This window comes from Haematobia irritans, chromosome 2 (genome assembly GCF_050003625.1).
Source record: "Haematobia irritans isolate KBUSLIRL chromosome 2, ASM5000362v1, whole genome shotgun sequence".
NCBI classification, from domain to species: domain Eukaryota; kingdom Metazoa; phylum Arthropoda; class Insecta; order Diptera; family Muscidae; genus Haematobia; species Haematobia irritans.
Window position 1 is genome coordinate 129,682,084 of NC_134398.1, and position 22,906 is coordinate 129,704,989.

The window sequence follows — 22,906 nt, forward strand, 5'->3', positions numbered from 1 at the left end:
GCCACCAAATTTTACAACGTACCAAATTTCAACCGGATCGGATCAATTTTGCTCCTCCAAGAGCTCGGGATTTTAAATCTGGGGATCGGTTTATATGGGGGCTACATATAATTATGGACCGATATGGACCAATTCCTGCATGGTTGTTAGAGACCATATACTAACACCACGTACCAAATTTCAACCGAATCGGATGAATTTTTCTCATCCACGAGTCTCCGGAGGTCAAATCTGGGGATCGGTTTATATGGGGGCTATATATAATTAGGGACCGATGTAGACCAATTTTGGCATAGTTGTTAGAGACCACACACTAACACCATGTACCAAATTTCAGCTGGATGGGAAGATATTTTCTTCTCTTAGAGGCTCCGCAAGCTAAATCTGGGGATCGGTTTATATGGGGGCTATATACGAGTATGACAATAGACCGATGTGGACCAATTTTTGCATCGTTGTTACAGACCATACACTAACACCGTGTACCAAATTTCAGCCAGATCGGATGAAATTTGCTTCTCTTAGAGGCTTCGCAAGCCAAATCTGGGGATCGGTTTATAAGGGGGCTATATATAATTACGGACCGAATTGGACCAATTTTTGTATGATTGTTAGAGACCATATACTAACACCATGTACCAAATTTCAACTGGTTTGGATGAATTTTGCTCCTCCAAGAGGCTCCGAAAGCCAAATCTGAGCGTCGGTTTAAACGTAAAAGTGGTCCGATATGGCCCATTTGCAATACCGTCCGACCTACATCAATAACAACAACTTGTGCCAAGTTTCAAGTCGATAGCTTGTTTCGTTCGGTAGTTAGGGTGATTTCAACAAACGGATGCTTAGATCGCCTCAGAATTTCACCACGACCCAGAATATATATACTTTATGGGGTCTTAGAGCAATATTTCGATGTGTTACAAAAGGAATGCCAAATTTATATACCCCCATCCTATGGTGGATTGTATAAAAAAATTTCTAAACTGTAGAATCACTAAAAATAATTAAACTTTTGTCTTCTATTGAGCCTGTTTGTCTGTTGCTAATTGCATAATCGTTAGTTTATCACATTTTGCCACACAAGGTTGCTTAAGTGACATTTAATCACTGCTTTGAACTTTACGCCAGTAATTCGTAAAAATGTTTATAAAATCAACAACAAAATTTAAAAAAAAAATCCTATGCGAGGAATACGTGGACTAATGAATCGATCTGACTTAACTGTTATCAAATATGCAGCTTTTAATTTCAAAAAACTTTTAACTGTATCCATGGTGGATGGTACATAAGATTACGACCTGGCCGTATATACTTGTTAATAATTTGTCCAGCACCAATATCCAAGTTGAAATTGTTGTTATGTTATGTTTTTGTTTTTTTATTTTTCTCTATCCAAGATGTTATACCACAGCTACCCCATATTCCCCTTTGACCATATCGAAATGATGACATTTTTTTTTAAATTATCAGCCTACTCTGCATCTCCATATAAAATATATTTTTCTATTTCTGAAATGGGCCATTATCAAGGTACTTGTGGAGATACTAAAAAATTTTGTTCATAATTAAATGATGACTCATAATTACAGATGGATACGCATAAGAAGAGATCAGTGATTATGCGAAATGCTTACAAGTGCCGATTATATTCTCCTCAATACATTTTCTGGTACGTTGACATTAAATGTTCGGTTAATTTTCTTTTTAAAGTCTTCCCAGTTGTGTCCTTTACATGAGTAAGCATATAAAATATGGTTATGTATATAAATTTTAATTTGAGTCTTAAGACACTTGGTGCCAATATTGTCGTAATTGACATTACTGTGGCTCTTACTTAAATGGTTACATAAACGTAGTAAAAAGTAGGATTCATTATTTGCTACATACAATATAAAGTTTATGGTTGATATTTAGGAGGAGAAAATAAGAGGCATACATAGATGGTATTGCACTGGCAGGCAGGAAAATCTTCTTAAATACATTTCAAAATACAAATACAAAAAGCCCATCGCATTAAAGAGAAATCTTCGTTGAAAATTTTGCATAATGAATTTTTTATGTTCTTCACCACTACTGTGCTACAGGGTATAATAAGTTTGTGCATTTGTACGTGACGCCAAGAAGGTTCAGTCTAAGACGTAGACCAATCGTTTAGTATAGAAATTGTCTTATATTTAAATTCTAAGTCGATTCTGCTAAGCCCGTCTGTTGGTCTGCTCATTTATTTTTGTGTGCAAAGTACAGATCGCAGTTTAGGTCCAATTGTCCTCCAATTTGACATAGGGTCTTATTTTGGCTCAAAGACACTCGCTATTGATATTGGTTCAGTTTTAGTTGTAGCTGTCATATATAGTTATCACCGATGTGGTCATAATTGGCGTGTTTATCAACCATCATCTTCAAATTTCGTCCATTCGATTACATCAGCCAAATCGGTTCAGATTTAGATATAGCTCCCATATATATCTTTCGGCCGATGTGCATTTGTATGGTTCCAGAAACCAGACAATTTCCCCGATTTGCTTAAAATTATGCATCAATTGTGACAAATTGTGTTGAAATCGGTTGAAATTTAGATAATGCTCCCATATATATCTTTCGCCCAACTTACACTAGAGTGATCAAAAAACCAGTTTTTTTTTAAAGTCGGGGTTTATCGGTTCTAAAAAACCGAACCATTTTTTTTAAAATCGGTGGGCGGTGTTAAAAAAATGTTGGAATTTTTATTTTTTGGTTCCATTTGCTTTTTGTGATGTTAAAGAGCCTCGATAACTAACAATTTTCTTTTATATACTGCATTTGGCTTTCGAAGAAGTATTATATAGTTTTCAAAATATAAAAAAATAAAATATAAATACAGTGCACTCGGGGTAACGTGAACACGCTGTTTCTTACACTAACTACTCCGTAATGCTGAAAAACATGAAATTTTACGAAATATTAATATTGAATATTAATTATTAATTTCAATTGCTTTATAACTACATAAAGGGTGATACGGTCAAAATTTGGTCAATATAAACTTGACGTATTTCTTTCAATTTTGCATTTAAAAAACCTGAACACCCCTCATTTTGAAGGTGTCTGTGTGTGTAGAATGTTGCTCCTATTTTGATTTTGGAATTCACTCTTCAGTTGTCAAAATGCCGTCCAAGCAAGAAGAGCTCGTGCATCGCGAAAATCCGAGCTACTCGCACGCAAAGCTGGTAAAATCGCTAAAAGTTGCCAAATCAACCGTTACAAATGTAATTAAAGTGTTTGGGGAACGTTTGTCGACAGCCAGGAAGTCTGGATCGGGGGGATATCGAAAACCGGAAGCCGCTGAGACGACAAAGAGAGTTGCCGGTAGTTTCAAGCGAAACCCTAACCTCTCTCTCTGAGATGCCGCAAATAAGCTGGGTGTATCGTCTACAACCGTGCATCGAGCCAAAAAACGAGCCGGACTATCGACTTACAAGAAGGTAGTGACTCCAAATCGCGATGATAAACAAAATACGACGGCCAAAGCGCGATCCCGGAGGCTGTACCCGACGATGCTGACGAAGTTTGACTGCGTGGTAATGGACGACGAAACCTACGTCAAAGCCGACTACAAGCAGCTTCCGGGACAGGAGTTTTATACGGCAAAAGGAAGGGGAAAGGTAGCAGATATTTTCAAGCACATAAAACTGTCAAAGTTCGCAAAGAAATCTCTGGTTTGGCAAGTCATCTGTACCTGTGGCTTAAAAAGCAGCATTTTCATAGCTTCCGGGACTGTCAACCAAGAAATTTACGTGAAAGAGTGTTTGAATAAACGTCTGCTGCCTTTCCTGAAGAAACACGGTGGTTCCGTACTGTTTTGGCCGGATTTGGCATCTTGCCATTACGGTAAAAAGGCCATGGAGTGGTACGCCGCCAACAAGGTGCAGGTGGTTCCCAAGGACAAGAACCCTCCCAACACGCCAGAGCTCTACCCAATTGAAAAATACTGGGCTATTGTCAAGCGGAACCTAAAGAAGACCAAAAAAACTGCTAAGGACGAGCAGCAGTTCAAGGCAAACTGGCTTTCTGCGGCGAAGAAGGTGGACAAGGTGGCTGTACAAAATCTGATGGCAGGTGTCAAGCGTGAGGCCCGGCAATTCAGATTTGGAAAAGCGAAAGCCTAACTGAATATTTTTTCTGAATTTTATACTAATTGAACTTGAAAAAGAAATTTATTTTGATTTTTTAAATAAACAATTTCACCGATTTACACGCGTTTTCCCTTGACCAAATTTTGACCGTATCACCCTTTACCCACTCATATATTTTTCGATCTCTTTTTTTTTTAATTTTAATGAAATTAAATTAAGTTTTTAATATTACTAATAACAAAAATAAAAGACTATCACGCTAGAACGTGTAAAACTCCCGAATATGGCTGTGTTTTGTACTGAAGTTCGCTGAAGTTCATATTTTACATTTATTTTTATTTAAATTGATTTCAGTTTGCACAGCGAATTAGTATACAACCTAGCTGTGTCGAATTTCATCAAAATCGATTCAGATGTAGATAAAGCACCATATATTCTTTCAATTAAAACAAAAGTGGCAAATTTTGGTGAACACTCAAAAAAAATGTGAACCCTATATTTCAATTTAGCTCTATTTTAGTTAATGGAATTATTATGGTTGAGAAAAAATTCTTGACTTTAATATTGTTTGCGTACGTTATTAACTAATAACGCCCCCATCTTAAACTTCGTATAGCACTAAAGACATTTTTGCAATTGGGAACCAGGGCTGTGGTTTCATCAGCTTCGACTCCGGAGTCAACTCTGGATAATAACTATTATACCCTTCAACATATTGTGGACCAAAATTTTTGATACCATCTCAAATCCTTTAATTTTGTTGTGAGCTATATAATGCTTTATATTCCTATATGTATGAATTTGAATTTGAACCGATTTAGACAAAATTGTATACACAAAATCGATGTACTTAAAATTTAAATCTAACGTTATGGGATGAAACCAGGGATCCGGAGCGGTCCATTTTTTTCGCTCCGCTCCGCTCCCGCTCCGGAGAAAAAAAACCGCTCCGCTCCTCGCTCCGCTCCGAGAAAAAAAAAATCGCTCCGCTCCGCTCCACGCTCCGCTCCGCTCCTCTTCGAGAAAATTATAGTACAAACATTGTATTATTTGTTCAATTGAGTTTTATTTTATTTAGAAAAATCGGGCGGTACATATATGGGAGCTATAGCTAAATCTGAACCGATTTCGATGATTTTTTGCACATATAGTTAGTGCTATAGAAGATTACATTTCGCCAACTTTGAGTAAGATCGGTTGATAAATAAGGGTTTTATGACCTAATTTGACAAAATCGGGCGATACATATATATGGGACCTATATCTAAATCTGAACCGATTTCGATGAAATTTTCAGACTTAAAGGGTGATACAGAAGATTATTTTGTGCTAAATTTGACGACGATCGGTTAGTAAAAAAAGTGCAACGTGACCCCATTTGTCGAAATCGGGCAATACATAAAGGGTGATTTGTTAAGAGCTTGATAACTTTTTTTTTAAAAAAACGTATAAAATTTGCAAAATCTCATCGGTTCTTTATTTGAAACGTTAGATTGGTCCATGACATTTACTTTTTGAAGATAATTTCATTTAAATGTTGACCGCGGCTGCGTCTTAGGTGGTCCATTCGGAAAGTCCAATTTTGGGCAACTTTTTCGAGCATTTCGGCCGGAATAGCCCGAATTTCTTCGGAAATGTTGTCTTCCAAAGCTGGAATAGTTGCTGGCTTATTTCTGTAGACTTTAGACTTGACGTAGCCCCACAAAAAATAGTCTAAAGGTGACAAATCGCATGATCTTGGTGGCCAACTTACCGGTCCATTTCTTGAGATGAATTGTTCTCCGAAGTTTTCCCTCAAAATGGCCATAGAATCGCGAGCTGTGTGGCATGTAGCGCCATCTTGTTGAAACCACATGTCAACCAAGTTCAGTTCTCCCATTTTTGGCAACAAAAAGTTTGTTAGCATCGAACGATAGCGATCGCCATTCACCGTAACGTTGCGTCCAACAGCATCTTTGAAAAAATACGGTCCAATGATTCCACCAGCGTACAAACCACACCAAACAGTGCATTTTTCGGGATGCATGGGCAGTTCTTGAACGGCTTCGGGTTGCTCTTCACTCCAAATGCGGCAATTTTGCTTATTTACGTAGCCATTCAACCAGAAATGAGCCTCATCGCTGAACAAAATTTGTCGATAAAAAAGCGGATTTTCTGCCACTGATTTTGGTAATAAAATTCAATGATTTGCAAGCGTTGCTCGTTAGTAAGTCTATTCATGATGAAATGTCAAAGCATACTGAGCATCTTTCTCTTTGACACCATGTCTGAAATCCCATGTGATCTGTCAAATACTAATGCATGAAAATCCTAACCTCAAAAGAATCACCCTTTATATATGGGAGCTATATCTAAATTTGATCCGATTTCTTCCAAATTCAATAAAGTTCGTCCTTGTGCCCAAAAAAACTCCCTGTACCAAATTTCATCAAAATCGGTTAATAATTGCGACCGTAATCCTGTGAACAACAAATACATGGACAGACGGACGGACGCCAAGCGCTAGATCGACTAAGGAGGTGATTCTGAGTCGATCGGTATATATTTTATGGGGTCTAAAATCAATATTTCTTGTAGGCACATTTTTTGGCAGATCAAACTTGTTATACCCTAACCACTATGTGGTTTAGGGTATAATGACTTTAAAACAATGTGTTGAAATATTTTATTAATTTTGAAGATTTTTTCAGAAATATTAAATCCATTTTGACTTCATTAAAGGAAGCATTCTAGGAAGCATATGTTAATTTTTCATTTTTTTAGATTTTTTTTCGTCAGTTGTTATCAAAATCCTTTAAAAACGAGTTAACGACTTATTTTTTTTTCCATATTAAGACTCGACTTCCAGTAGAAATTATGCTATGTTTCAAGTAAAAAGCGTCTTTAAAATAAAGTGTTGAAAAACATGTCTTATTTTTTAATGATTTTTTGCTTTGTAGGCAAGATGCAAAAAGGAAACAAATTTAAAGAAAATTTTATTAATTTTAAAGAATTTTTCTTAATTATTAAAGTCACGTTGACCTTACCCCAAAAATTTTATCTTTCATGTTATGATACACATTTTTAAGTAAAATCACTTAATTATAAGGTCATTACAACTTCATTCAAAAGTTTATTGCCTTTTGGACAAGAAAACAAGTATATACAGCACTAAGTTCGGCCGGGCCGAACCTTAAATACCCACCACCATGAACCAAATATTAGGGTTTCCTTTGAAATTTTAGGAGGGCGTGAGGACTTGAGGACACTTCCCGAAGTTAAATTTAAAGATTTCACCTATGAGGACTATATCAGATTCTGGATTTATAAGAACCATTTTTGTTTGAGTTTTAGAGGAATCATTAACATCTCTTGTAAGTGTGCAAGAAAATTATAAAATATCGTCTTGATTTGAAATCTCAAATATGTAGAAGTAAAATCTGGAAATTTTACATTGAGTTTCAAGCAGTTCAAGTGAAGTCGGTCTATATGGAGGCATTACCAAATGGACCGAGCCTAAAATACCAGAATATTTACAATTTCAGGCAAATCAGATAAAAATTACGGTTTCTAGAAACCCAAGGAGTTAAATCGGGAGATCGTTCTTATGGGGGATATACTAAAACATGGACCGCTACTCACCGTTTTCGGCACACCTCTTTATGACCCGAAAATACTTCTAGATTTCCAATTTCAGGCAAATAGGATAAAAACTTCGGATTCTAGAAGCCCAAGAAGTAAAATCGGGAAATCGGTCTATATGGGGGCTATACCAAAATATGGACCGATACTCATCATTTTCAGCACACCTCTTTATGGTCCGAAAATACCCCTAGATTTCCAATTTCAGACAAATTGGATAAAAAATACGCTTTCTATAAGCCCAAGACCCCAAATCGGGAGGTCGTTTTATATGGGGACCATACCAAAACATGGACCGATACTCACAATTTTTGGCACACGTATTTGTGGTCCTACAATACCTCTAGATTTCCAATTTCAGGTAAATTGAATAAAAACTGCGGTTTCTATAAGCCCAAGAAGTAAAATCGGGAGATCGGTCTATATGGGGGCTATACCAAAATATGGACCGATACTTACAATTTTTGGCACACGTATTTGTGGTCCTACAATACCTCTAGATTTCCAATTTCAGGTAAATTAATAAAAACTGCGGTTTCTATAAGCCCAAGAAGTAAAATCGGGAGATCGGTCTATATGGGGGCTATACCAAAACATGGACCGATACTCACCATTTTTGGCACACCTCTTTACGGTCATAAAATACCTCCAGATTTCAAATTTCAGGCAAATTGGATAAAAAATACGATTTATATAAGCCCAAGACCCCAAATCGGGAGGTCGGTTTATATGGGGACTATATCAAAACCTGGACCGATATAACCTATCTTCGAACTTGACCCGCCTGCAGACAAAAGACGAGATTGTGCAAAATTTCAGCACGATTGCTTCATTATTGAAGACTGTAGCGTGATTACAACAGACAGACAGACAGACAGACAGACGGACATCGTTATATCGTCTTAGAATTTCTCCCTGATCAAGAATATATATACTTTATATAGTCGGAAATCGATATTTCGATGTGTTACAAACGGAATGACAAACTTATTATACCCCCGTCACCATTCTATGGTGATGGGTATAAACAACTTTATTTTAGAGAAATGCGTCTTCCATGTTAAGCAAAATTTGCATTCTTATTCTAAGGACATGGAATCTTTGACTTCACGACAATATTTTTTTCAGTGTAGAAAACTAAAAAAATAAATATAAATAAGATCGTTTAATTGCATTTATTTGACGTTCATTACAAACATCTTTGTAGTAATACGGGATGAAATTGATCGAAAGTACTGTTGTTACTTTTACAACACATACTAGAGATATATTTTGACATTTGCCGTTTTTGAAAACAATTACTAAAAAAACACGTTGTGTTTTCCCCAATGTACGTACGTACAAAAATACATATCGTACATTTTAAACGTTTACTCACACTACGCTAAGTACTAGCTAAATTTGAAATTACCTACACAGTGTAATTTCAAAGTTACACATTTCATTCAAGTAATATTTTATTCGGAGCGGAGCGGTTTTTCATTTGGAAACCGCTCCGCTCCCGCTCCGCTCCGGATTTTAGAAATGCCGCTCCCGCTCCGGCAAAAAAAGGGCTTGCTCCGCTCCGCTCCGCTCCGGATCCCTGGATGAAACACAAGTCGGGCATGGCCGACTATATTATATCATGCACAACTTTGTATTTAGAGCTACATTTTGATAAAATTTCAAATCCATCAAACTTGTTGAGTGCTTAAATAAAGGTTTATGTTCTCATTAACCAATATTTAAAACTGACCTGATTTGGACAATATTTTGTCAGAATTCTACAAAATCTTGGGCACAGTGTGGCGAAATATTTATATTTATAAATTTTTAGGCAATCTCGCAAAAATGCATATATGATGCATCAGTCGATAGATATGTATTAGAGTTATAGTGCTTTATAATTTTTACAAGTTTTCCACTTAGCAGTGAGTATCAGTGAGAAATAAAATTTTGAGAAAATTTACTATAAAAATAAATTTTGAGAAAAATTGCTATAGCAATAAAATTTCGAGAAAATTTTCTATAGAAATAAAATTTTGAGAAAATTTTCTGTAGAAATATTTTTTTTTTATAATTAAAATTTTACTTCTCTAGAAAATTTTGTAAATATTCTATTTCCATATAAAATCTTCTCAAAATTTTATTTCTATAGAAAATTTTCACAAAATATTATTTCGATAGAAAATTTTCATTAGAAGTAAAATTTTGAGAAAATTTTATATAAAAAATAAAATATTGACAAAATTTTCTAGAGAAATACAAATTTTGACAAAATTTTCTACAGAAATAAAATTTTTACCAAATTATCTGTAAAAAATAAAATTTTGACAAAATTTTCTATAGAAATAAATTTTTGAAAAAATTATTAGTAGAAGTAAAATTAAAAAAAATTATATAGTAAATAAAATTTTGACTAAATTTTCTATAGAAATAAAATTTTGACAAAATTTTCTAACATATAGGAATAAAATTTTGACAAAGATTTCTATAGAAATAAATGTTTGAAAACATTTTCTATCGAAATACAATTTTAACAAAGTTTTCTATAGAAATAAAATTTTGACAAAATTTTCTATAGAAATAAATTGTTGAAAAAAATCTATCGGATAGTCTTCCGAACTGTGTCTTCTATTGAAAAAATATGTCTGCCAACATTCGACATATGTACCAGTATAAAATCGATTGTTCGAAATATTTCAAATAAATTGTTATGGTTATGGCATTAAAATGGATCGATTCAGCCCATCTGCTAGTCTAACATTCTAGGAAACATAAAATGATCTCCGTAATTGGAATTTGTTTTTCATTTACATTCATACCGTACATTAATCGAATGAATAACGCAATGGAAACTAATTTGCGTAAAAACTTGTTTAGTTACAAAAATGTCAAGTGTTTTAAAAAATTTAGTTTAGCAGGAGTCAGAGACGACTCCGACTCCAGCAAAATCTTCAGACTCCGACTCCATAGCCTTGTTTGGAACTCCAACTTTTTCCTTTATGTTACACTACGAAATTTTCCTTTACAAGTGCACGCACAGAAAAAACATGTTTGGACATGGTTGCCGCATCCATTTAATGCTTATTTAGAGTATTTAATTGTCGCGAAAACCATGTATTTTGTCTTTGTAAAAATAATTTTCGAGCGGAGAAAAATATATGTTGGCAATAAGCATTTAAATGGTTCTCAAATGCCGCAAACATGTTCTATTATTTAAATGATAGAATTTGAGACCATTATATGGTCAGGAAAATCATGTACCTGACCATTCAATTTTTTTACTTTTTTGCAAAGAAAAAAGTATTTTTATAGTTTACGTATAGATATGTCTACAAGCATTACATGGCCATAAAGACCATGTACATTGTTTTCGTGACCATTTAATTTTTTAATTTTTTTGCAGCGACAAGAATTTTATAAAAACATTGAGCAGGTACACACGATCTTCATTTTGCGCGTCAGTCGTGTGTTGATTGTTTCTTGGAATGGACGGAGAATACGGAATTATTGTGTTTTGTGTTAATTTATTTATTCAGAAATGGCACGTGGTTTTATGTGAATACAAAAAAGGAAAGTGTAATTGAAACAAATGTACCTGGTTTTTGTTCTGCATTTTGACATATGGTATAATTTATTTTTATTTGCAGTTATATGATGTCTGTGTTTGTATATTTGATGGGCACGAAGTAAATATGGAATGATTTCTTATTGTTGAAATTGAACCAAACTAGAGTGTGTAAAAATATGTGAAGTTTGCTTGCACAACATTATAAATACAAATAAACAATGAATTAGTTTATAAATAAATAAAAACAAATAAATAAAATTGATTTTGTGTTTTCTTTTCTCAAGTGGCGTCCTTTTTTCGACGACGAAAAAAGTTTTTTCATAAAAATCAAAACATTTTAGGTTGTGACCATGTTCTTTTAACTAGAAGAAAAACATTTTTGACGAATAACATAACATTTTAGATCGTGACCATTGTCTTTTAATGGAAACAAATTTCTTTTTATCAATATAATAACATTTTAGATGAGGACAATTGTATTTTTCTTAGAACCATGTTCACTGAGACAACATGGTTGCAGGTTAAAATGTTACATGGTCGCCGCAAAAATAGCTGCTATCATATTATTTTGCTCTTCGAATATGATTGTGGCAATCATGTTTCTTCTCTGCGTGTGGAAAAAATAATTATGTTTTATAAATTTTCTTGAATTTGTCGAAAAGTATTAACTTATTTTTATGAAATCGGCGTGACATTTGCATTTCTAATACAGTTCAGTTAAAATGTTCTAAAATAAACATAATTTTTTTTAATTAACCTAAAATTTCTTTCCTGTGACACCACGTTTTTTGAGTGTACATAGTGGTGAAGAGTATAATATAGTCGGCCCTGCCCGACTTTAAACTTTAATTACTTGTTAGCAATGTAGTATAGGTAATATTTCGCAACTTCAACATTTTGCATAACCAATTTTTATATATAATCGTTGAGAATCTTACCACATAATATATTAAAAGTTGGTTATGTTACCTGGAAAGAGATAAATTGGATATAAGAATAATTGGAATCAAGAAAAGTAAACATATAAAATTAAGGTATCGCATTTTTAAACCATTATTATTATATCCTCCAATAACGAATTAAGAGGAGTGAAATGGAGAGATCAATTTATATGATATACATTCCCTATGGATCAACCACAGGACTAGTCCCTGGTGTGTATGGACCAGTCCCAGTTCTGGTCACAACGTATGGAAGGGACCGGTCACTTGAAGGTGGGTTTTTCATTGACGGGGTAAATTTACATTTTAGGACGCGTCTTGGACTCATCCCAAAGGACACGTCCTGGGACAATTTAGCAGGAGCACCCCATAGACAGGTCCTCAGGAACCAGTCTCGGACAAACTCTAAGAAATCTGTTTCAATTTGGGCATCCCAATCGAACCCGAAATAAAAAAAAACTTTTAAAATATGTCGAACAAAAGGTTATTCTGATAATTTTATTTCACTAACGGTCATTTTCATGTATCTCCGTTAGGCTTTAACTTCCAGTTAACAGAAAGTAAAATTGAATCGAAAATTTTACCAGTTAAGTTCCTAACTGACATATGGAATATATAGACAAGATGACAGACATGTCCATAGTATGGTTTTAAAGTTCGTTAGCTAACGTAGCACTAACGGAGCTTCCTGAAAATGGGGGTAAATGTGAAAATGCTTGATATTAAAATCTAAATGGATCTAAGATTTTAATATCAAGCGAGTACGAAAATAAATAAATTACGACTATTTAAAAATTACAACTAACTGCAGCACATGTACCAGTTCTGTTAATTGGTCCGTCAGCGGCAATTTGCACCAATTTCCCGTAGGGTTGTACCACGGAATATGATTTTGTGTGAGTGTGAAATCTTATATCTGTTATCGAACGAAATTTATGGCTGATTAACTGCGCAAAAGTTTTTTCATCTATGTTATATCATAATAGCAATACAAGATTCATTGGGTAGCAAACCTCTCTGGGTTACTTTTTAACAATACACTCTCTAGGGTGGGTTAATACAGAACGCTACCATATAGTCTGCCTCATTCGAATTTAGATCTTTCCTACTACTCTCACTATATTGTTTTAGCCTAATATTGTATGAAACACATCCATTTTAAATGCCTTTAAATTTAATCTGATTTAGGATCCACTTAAAAAGCTTTTAGAAAAACCATTCGCCAAAATTATTTTATCTGGCCTGCACTATTTTGTATGATGCTACATGTCAAACGCTTTTATGGCATTTTAATTGTATTTCGTATCCAATAGAATGCTGTACGTATCGGCGTCTCAATGAAATGTTTGGCTGAATGTTGGCCACGTGTATATCATTTTTGGCATACTTTCGTTGTAGTTTTCTTTTGCATTGCCATAAAATGACAATATTTCCATTTGCCTGCATCTGTATTTATCTATAGAGTAGCAATGGTATAATGAATCAATATTGCTCTTTTAATATACATTTTAATTGATGACAAATACAAGAACAAAATCTTTGCAAATATAAAATGCTTTTAAAATACATTTTGCTAAAGAATACATGAAAATAAATATTGTGTCCTTAGGAATACCATTATACACCAATATGGCTCACAGGATGTAAATATGCTAAACTGTATGGTTATCAATATATGGAGGGCCCTGATATTGAGATCCTATTCCGATTACTGGACCATAAAACAATAATGAAGGCAGCAATATCTGCCATATTGAAACGACTTCAATGGTTCAGAAATATGCACAATTTCACAGATTGATTGCAAAATAATGATAAACGAGTACTCGGAATACAGCGGGATCAGCATCATATGGGTGCCGAGACATGTCGGAATAAGAAGAAGCGTAAAGCAAATAAACTTGCAATAAGAACTAGGAAATGTAGAGAAGTGAACTTAGAGGCTGCACTACAGCCTTCAAAAATGAAGTTATTGGTTTGAAATTTAGCACAGACTTGTCTTTTTGTCTGCAACCTGGTCAAGTTAAAAGGTGGTCTATTTTTTGACATACGCTATCTCAAACAATTGTCCGTATAACACAGTGTTGAATATATATTTCATCTTTATTTATTTATTTAAATTTATGGAATAACAAAACTCCTTACAGACTAGAACTTAAAACTAAAAATATATAAGATCAAAGAAATTAGCGAATTTTTCTATATTAACCATTAAATCATGGCCATAGGAACATACCGAAGAACTGCGAAGCGGATGAGTTGGCAAGGCTAGGAACTACCTTACATATTCAGGGGAACTAGAATCTGTTAGAATGCCTCTGGCTACATGCAAGCTCATACTGCGCGATAAGGTTGTTATGATGGCGAATGTCCGATGGGAGGATTGTAAGGGTCGCAACGACTCTAAGCAAATAGGGTCCCATCTAAACTTAAACCGCATAGATATCTTAGTCTTTTCAAGACTTCAGATATCACTCCTGATATCTGCTGTAACGAGTCGCTGTCTGATAGACGAGTTTCAAAGACAAAAGTTTAAGCAAATCAGAATAATCTACTAGGCCATTTATAATTTTATACAGAAACATTTGTGGGATAAGCATTCTTCTATTCTCAAGCAATTTAAGCGATATAAGACTGCATTTTCCAAATAAGATGATCCAGGAGTAGAAAAAGTAATTGACCATAAGGAAATAACATTCAAATCAGATGCTAAACGAAGAGTATCCATAAACGAATTTACACGAGAAAAAAATGCATGAATATTTTACCAAGGAAGATACAATGATACAAATAAAATAAACAATAAAGGGCCAAGGATACTACCTTGAAGAATTCCCGAAGTAGCTGTTTAAACATGTGACTGACAACCCCGCTCAAATATACTGATTTCAAGAGTTGATTTTTTGAGGACTTAAAAGATTCTCTAACAATCTTAAAAGCAATTACTGGAGTGGTGTACTTGGAAGGTAAAAATGTTTCTACTGCATTTCTTTTTTTGACATGTTGGATTATTTAAAGCTTGTTCTTTACAATAGAAAAACGCTTTAACAATATAGTCTAATAATTGAAATGAGTAGATCGTCCAATAAAGGGAACTGATGTGGATGTGAAATCCGAAATAGCTGTCTTCCACCAATCATTTTAACAAAACTAGCCATTACTCGTATATCATTGCATGTACTACGGTACACTATGTGTACTTCGTACAACAAAAAGGCCTCGAATACGTATCACTAATGCAAACTGCATTTTTAAAACCCAATGACTACACAAAAGAACAAATGTATTTCTCTTATATACAGGATTTTCCAATGGCCAAAATTCGATAAACTTTTAGTGTAGTCTTTTTGTCTTTATAGTTAGGAGATTCAACTTAAAAATGGGTATCTTAGCATGAAAAACATTTTGTTTGACCGATTTTTCTTTACAAATTCAGAAAAATTCTTCAAAAATAATTAAATTGCCTTTAAAGGTATTGGATTTTTGTATCTTCACTACAAAGCAAAAAAAGAGATGTTCTTCAATACTTTATTTTAAACACATTTTTACTTGAAACATAGCAATATTTCTACATGAGATCGACCATGAATTTGGAAATTCAAGTTATCGTGTTTACTCGTGGGTCGTGGACTTGGAGTAAAATTATTAATTTGTTGATTTGGTGAATCCGTGAGATTTACCCCAATAAATAAAAAAAAACAAGAGACCAATTCGTTGATGTCAAGGGCCGTAGACCAACTTGCTTTTATTGAAGGTTGAAGCGCAATTAACTACCAAAATTCCGCCTAAAGCGGTTATAGATATCGTATCGAGTTTAATGGCTTAATTACAAATAAGTGAAAAGGATAACAATATTGTTTCAATGCAATTCAAAAAATACAAGTAATCAAATGTCAAAATAGATAATAAGCAAGGGGGGTACTCATCATAGGTTGAACCGTGAGTTCAACATTTTCCCGGGCCAAATTGGTAGGACGTCTAATCAACTTCCGTTAAATGGGCCATGTAGATGGTGTCGTCTCATTGTGGAATGGCAAGGTATTCCGACTTGGCTGGAATATATCTCGGCTTCGGTAGCGCTGCAAATAAGAGAAAAGAAAGAAAAAAAGAAAGAGGTACGACAGCCAACTAGAAATTATAGGAAATACGATCAACTGCTTCATATTAATAGTTTCTTCTTCTTTCAACGCGGTTATTGCGAAGTTGGTAAGACACAAAGTTTTACAATCGGGCGTACGATGACCCCATTTTGTGTCCGGATTTCGGCGACTCGGACATTGTTATCTTGACCTTTAATAACTTTGGATACCCGACCGACGCACCATTCTGTTGGTGGCAGAGAGTCGTCTTTGATTACAACAAAGTCATTTTCATTTATATTGCTGCAAGTAGTTTTCCATTTGTAACGGCGCTGGAGTTCTGTAACGTACTCGGACTTCCAGCGTCGGCTGAAGATGTGCTGAATGTGTTTCAATCGCTGCCAGCGGCTAATGTAAGGTAAGTTCTCTGGTTCTAAATTAGATTGGGTCTCAGGAGGAGCAACAATAGGACCACCTCGGAGGAAGTGTCCAGGGGTCAGCGGTAGTAGTTCCGACGGGTTTTGAGACATTGGCGATAGGGGTCTTGAGTTAAGAATAGATTCAATTCTGACCAATAGTGTACTGAATTCTTCGAATGTGAAAGACAAATTCTTAGTAATCTTTTTCATATGAGACTTCATGCTCTTGACCGCTGCCTCCCAAAGACCTCCCATGTGGGGGGCATACGGTGGTATGAAAGTCCACGAAAAGCCATGGAGACCGTACTTTTGAGTCAAACTCTGTTCAGCCGTTTTGAGGAATTCGTTATGCTCTTTCAATAACTTGTGACTAGCTCCCACAAAATTGCGACCGTTGTCTGAAAACATAGTCCTTGGAAGTCCCCGACGTCCTGTAAAACGAGTGAAGGCCGCCAAGAATCCCTCTGCGGACAAGTCCGAGCACACTTCAAGATGCACCGCTTTAGTTGAGAAACAGACAAATACTGCTGCGTAGCTTTTAATGAGTTTTGCGTTTCTCAACCTAGAAGTTTTAACATTGAAAGGCCCAGCAAAATCCACGCCAGCGTATGTAAATGGTAAGGAAAATTTCACACGTTCCGGTGGAAGCGCAGCCATGATTTGGGTCTGAAACTGTCGTTTGTATCGTGTGCACGTAATGCAGCTCCGTATACATTTACGAATTAGGTTTTTAAGTCTTGGTATATAAAAACATTGGCGTATGGCGCGTAACATTAGATTGAATTCGGCGTGGAGCATGATTTGATGAGTATATCGTATCAGTAATTGTGCGAAATGTGATTTATCAGCGATAATGATTGGATGCCTTTCTTCATAGCTAAGACCTGCATTCTCTAGGCGTCCTCCTACACGTAGCAAACCAAATTTGTCCAGGAATGGAGCAAGTGTCAAAATATTGCTTTTATTGCTGATAGGAGACTTGTGGCTAAGACATTGGTACTCTCGCCAAAAATACTGCTTCTGAGAAAGTATGCTTAATCTCCTGTTTGTCAACACAATGTCATTGGCAGCAATGGAATGAGTTCCAACTGAATTTACACTTGATTGTTTTCGACATCGATCTATAAATCGGTAAACATAACACATGACTCGTAGAGCTCGATTGAAAGAAGAAAATCTGGAAATTATATCTTCTGTAATAATTACATGATAATTGGAACACTTTTTCATTTCTAAATCGGTTGGAGCGAAGGTGCGTGGTTGTGGCCATTTGTCTTGGGGATGTTGAAGCCAGGAAGGTCCATTCCACCAAAGATTATTCTGAACCAGATCATCTGGAGTACTTCCACGTGTACCTAAATCGGCTGGATTCTCTTCTGTTTTTATATGTCTCCAACATGTGGATTCAAAAAGTCCTAAAATTTCACAAATACGATTGGCAACGAACGTTTTAAGGGTCTGAGGTTCCTTTTGTAGCCAACTTAGGACAATATAGGAATCTGTCCATAGATATACCTCATGTTCACAATTCATAGTGTCGACTACTATTTTTACAAGATGAGCTAGCAACACTGCTCCGCATAATTCCAATTTCGGGATGGTTAAACGTTTGATAGGAGCAACGCGTGTTTTTCCGACAAGGAGGTGGCTTGATATTTTACCTGAGTTGTTGATTCGAAGATATACAACACCACAATAAGCTTTCTCCGACGCGTCGCAGAAGCCGTGTATTTGAATCTGTTGACCTGGGACATATTCTACCCAACGCTGAATTTTAATGGTATGGATCTGTGGCAAGTTCTCGCAAAAAGATTTCCACTTGACCAGCAAATGTGGAGGAACTCCATCGTCCCAATTTACATGTTCAGCCCATAACTGTTGCATTAAAAATTTCGCTAAAATGACAATGGGTCCCAACCATCCTAAAGGGTCAAAAAGTCGAGCAATAATTGAAAGGATTTGCCGTTTGGTTGCAACTGATGCTGTGGGAATGGGTCCAACCCTATAGTAAAAACTGTCCGAAAGTGCATCCCAGCGTATTCCTAATGTTTTGGCTTTGCTGGAGTCATCAAAGTTCAAGAATTCCTCATCCAAAAGATCCTCCCGGGGTATATTTTCTAGCAAAGGTTTCGTATTAGCAGTGATTTTTTTCAGAGGGAAGGCTGCTGTGGCAAGTGTCGATATCAATTCACTTTGCTTTGACTTCGCCTCGACTAACGTGTGTCCTCCCGATAACACATCGTCTACATAAATTTCCTTCTGTAAGATTGAGGATGCTGATGGGAAAACTTGTTTACAATCAAGGCTCAATTGCTTTAGGGTTCGTATGGCCAGGAAGGGTGCACAGTTTAACCCAAAAGTTACTGTTTTGAGTTCAAAGGATTTTATGGAATCTTTGGGATCAGCACGAAATACTATACGCTGATAGGGTCGGTCATCAGGATGAACAAGTATCTGGCGATACATTTTCTGTATGTCACCTGTGAACACGTATCTATAATAACGCCAGTTTAAAATTACTTGAACAATATCTGCCTGTAAAGTTGGTCCTGAGTAGAGTGCATCATTTAGAGAATATCCGCTTTTCGTCTTTTTGGAACCATTAAATACTACCCGCACTTTTGTTGTCTTGCTCTCAGGTTTCATTACGGCGTGGTGGGGCAAAAAGAATGAAAATTGTTTGTCCGAAGAACTATCGACATGATTGACTTGACCCATGTGATCTAATTGCAAATATTCACGTAGAACATCCTCGTATTCCTTTTTTAGCAATGGATTTTTGCTCAGCATGGTCTCCATACGCCTATATTGAGCCACGGCCATATTTTGGGACTGTCCAAGAAATATCGTGTCAGGAAATTCCCGACGAAAAGGCAACCGAACAACATAACGCCCATCTGATTGACGGTAGGTAGTATTTTTGTAAAAATCTTCGCAATAATTATCGTCATCAGTAATTATCATGGTCTTGTTGACTTCCTCTATTTCCCAAAAGCGTCTAAGCTGTTCATTGAGTGAATTTTCGTTCGTGTCATATACTCTTGTTGAAAATGTATGGACCTCATTTGTTGGAAGGGGCCCCGATAGATACCAACCAAATTTGGATTCCCTAGCTTCTAGACCATTGGCAATATTCATTAATACGCCCTTCATATTGATTGATGGCAAGTAATCACTACCTATGATCATATCTATAGGGGCGGGTTTAAAAAAGTTTGGGTCCGCTAGGTTTAATTTCTTGATGTCATGGAGATTCTCGATTCTCACTTTCCTGGACGGCAAAAAATGAGACAGTTTCGATACCACGATGGCAGTAATTTTTATTGAGTAATTCGAAGCACGTGATTTAAGGTTGACGACACATCGTCCTGTGGAGTTCCCTACCACTGTTCCACCCAAACCTGAGATTTGTGACATGTGTGTGTCAATGGGGATTGCAAGTCTCTGCTGAATCCTTTTCGAAATAAAACTCCTTTCCGACCCGCTATCGAGGAGTGCACGAATCGCAAATAATTCACCAGCGTGCTTAATATTTATCAGAGCCGTAGGCAAAACAGTTGTGCCCTCATGGCGCACGAAATGAGCCTGAACTAAATCAACTGACGATTCTAAATTAGGATCGTCTTCAGTAGGAGGGACATTATTCGACGACGAAAATTGAGATGAAGATGGTCTTTGGGTTACTCGATTGGAATTAGAAGTACTTCGATCGTGGTATGATGTTAGATGCAACAAGGTGTGATGCTTTTTATTACATTCTTTACAAAATTTAGTACTCGTGCAGGTTGGTTTCAAATGCCTTGACGACAAACAATTAGAACAAATTTTATTCGAGTATACAAATTTCAAACGGTCATTTACTGGTAATGCTTTGAAATCTTCGCAATTTCGTAGGGAATGATTTCTGTTACATTTTCTACAATTATGAGGATTGTTATTTCCATCGCCGCGAGTCTGGTGAAATGATTGGGTCTTATGATGATGATTCTGATTATCTCTTGAGTTAGATTTCCTATAGTCGGTCAGAGTCTCTAAAATCTCAATTCTTTTTGAGAGAAAAGCATTCATCTGTTGCCAGGATGGAAGCTGCTTGTGATCAGAAAGGGAGTCTTCCCACGCCCTTAAAGTTTCCTCGGGAAGCTTGGTGGAACAATGGTGAATCAAAATAGGATCCCAATTTTCGGTATTGAGTTTGTAGGACTTGAATATGGACAGGCTATCATTTATTCCCTGTTGGATAGTTCGTATAGATTTGGTAGTTTCTGATTGAGCAGCTTGAATGCCAAAAAGGATTTTCATCTGCTGATGAACGAGAATACGAGGGTTTTCGTAGCGGTTTTTGAGAGAATCCCAAGCTAATTGGAAATTGTCGTCAACTAAATCAAATTTACTGACAATTTGATAAGCTTCTCCCCTAGTTTTTCCTCTCAAATGGAAGAGTTTTTGAGCAGGTGACAAGTCTGGGTGGGTTCCAAAGACAGCCCAAAAAATATCTCGGAATGCCGGCCATTTCGAGTATCCTCCCTCAAACGGAGGTGTGTCGCAGGGAGGTAGTTTTAACGAAGAATTTTGTTGACTAATAGTATTGTTTAGAATTGTTTCGTCAGCCCTTGCTGGCTGTTTTTGCGAAATCATTTCAGCTATTTTACATTTACATGATAGGTATTCTTTGTATGCCTCTTTGTATCTCATAGTAGCCATTTTCACGATATCGGCATTTTCTGCTGTTTCTTCACCTGTCATGATACTTTCATAGGTTTCTGACAATTTAGTCCATCTCTTTTCTAATTCGTTTTCCTCGATTTTCAATGACAAAATTTTTGCATTTTCCGCAGGTTTGAATTCTTTGCAAAATGATACCAACAGGTCGTTAATAAACAAAAATTTTCTACGTTCAGCCATATTGTATCTCAATTTTTTTTTTTATTATCAACGATTCGATTCGAGTGAGCAGTTGTTTGAGCGAAATTATCAAAGTTTATATACGAAAAAGTTGATATTTTATATGATTTGAATAATGAAATCTTAGATATATTGTTTTATATTTTAAAAACGTTTATAGCAATCCCGGCGGGTAAACATAACAAATCCTCGATATGGCAACCCTATTTTGGGAATGCTGTGGTCAATGAGAAATTTGGTCAGCTGATCGTTCTCAAGCTCTCGAATATCGTTGCGATAGTGGAGGTCAGCTGATCTTGTTATGGTCTCTTCTGAAACTTTTTTCTTTTGTTATGAAGACAACTAATGCTTTTTATTTCCATAAAAAAAAGCACCAATCTATTCCGTTCTGCGTTTTCTTTTATGACTTAGATCAGATATTTTAAGTTAATAAAATATGAGTAAGCCAATTATTCGAAGAAAATATTGAAACGCATTAATTTTTCGATTTATGTTGTCAAAATTTTGAGCGATTTTCTTCTCCAAAAAAATAAAGAGAAACCACATTAAATAACCGAAATGTCTCCAAATGTTTATCTTTTAATGTTTTGTTTTTTTTTTTTCAATTTTATTTTCTTCAATTTCTGGTTATTTATATAAACAAAATGAAAGACTCACCCTTTTCTTGTTTTCTTCTTGAGTGACGTTGAAAGCTTTTTGATAATGTTTTTGAAAATGTTTCTATTTCACTCTAAATTACTTGTTTTTTGTTTTTATTTCAATTTTTCACTATGACTATTGTTCGAAAATCCAGTGTTGCTTTCCTATTCAATATTTATTTTTATAATTTCTCACTTTATTTAATGTCTGTCCACTTACACTTCACTCTTTTGTTTTTGTTGTGACATTTGAGACACTGATCAATATAGAGTATGTTCACTGCATGACAGCTGTTAACTACAACTTGTCATATGCTCCTCACCAGCTGTATTTGGCATCACTGTTCGATTTGTCGTACAAAAACTTTGTTTATATGTTATTCCAATGCAAATTTTCCATAAAAATTTTACTTAATTTCAGTGGCACATTTGTATTTTATTATGGAAAACACAATAATGAACTTTTATGGTTTATTTAAATTGAAATATTCATTTTAACGTTCACTTTGGGTTTTTATTCTTTCTCTTATTTTCTCACTTGTAAATATAACTGTTATTGTTTGTTGGTATTTTTATGTGGTTGTCACTTTTCTTTTATATACTTTTTTTCTCTATTTTTTTTTGTATTTTTATGCACTTTT

The 22,906-nt window shown here is 35.5% G+C and overlaps 1 long non-coding RNA gene across 1 annotated transcript; it reads right to left on the reverse strand.

Annotated features, from left to right (window-relative positions):
- Positions 1–15,937: 15,937 nt before the first annotated feature.
- LOC142226255 (uncharacterized) lies at positions 15,938–22,645 on the reverse strand. The gene is made up of 2 exons (XR_012719643.1): positions 22,285–22,645; positions 15,938–16,306 (listed from the first exon to the last, which is right to left on the reverse strand). It is a non-coding gene; the product is annotated as an uncharacterized LOC142226255 (long non-coding RNA).
- Positions 22,646–22,906: the final 261 nt, after the last annotated feature.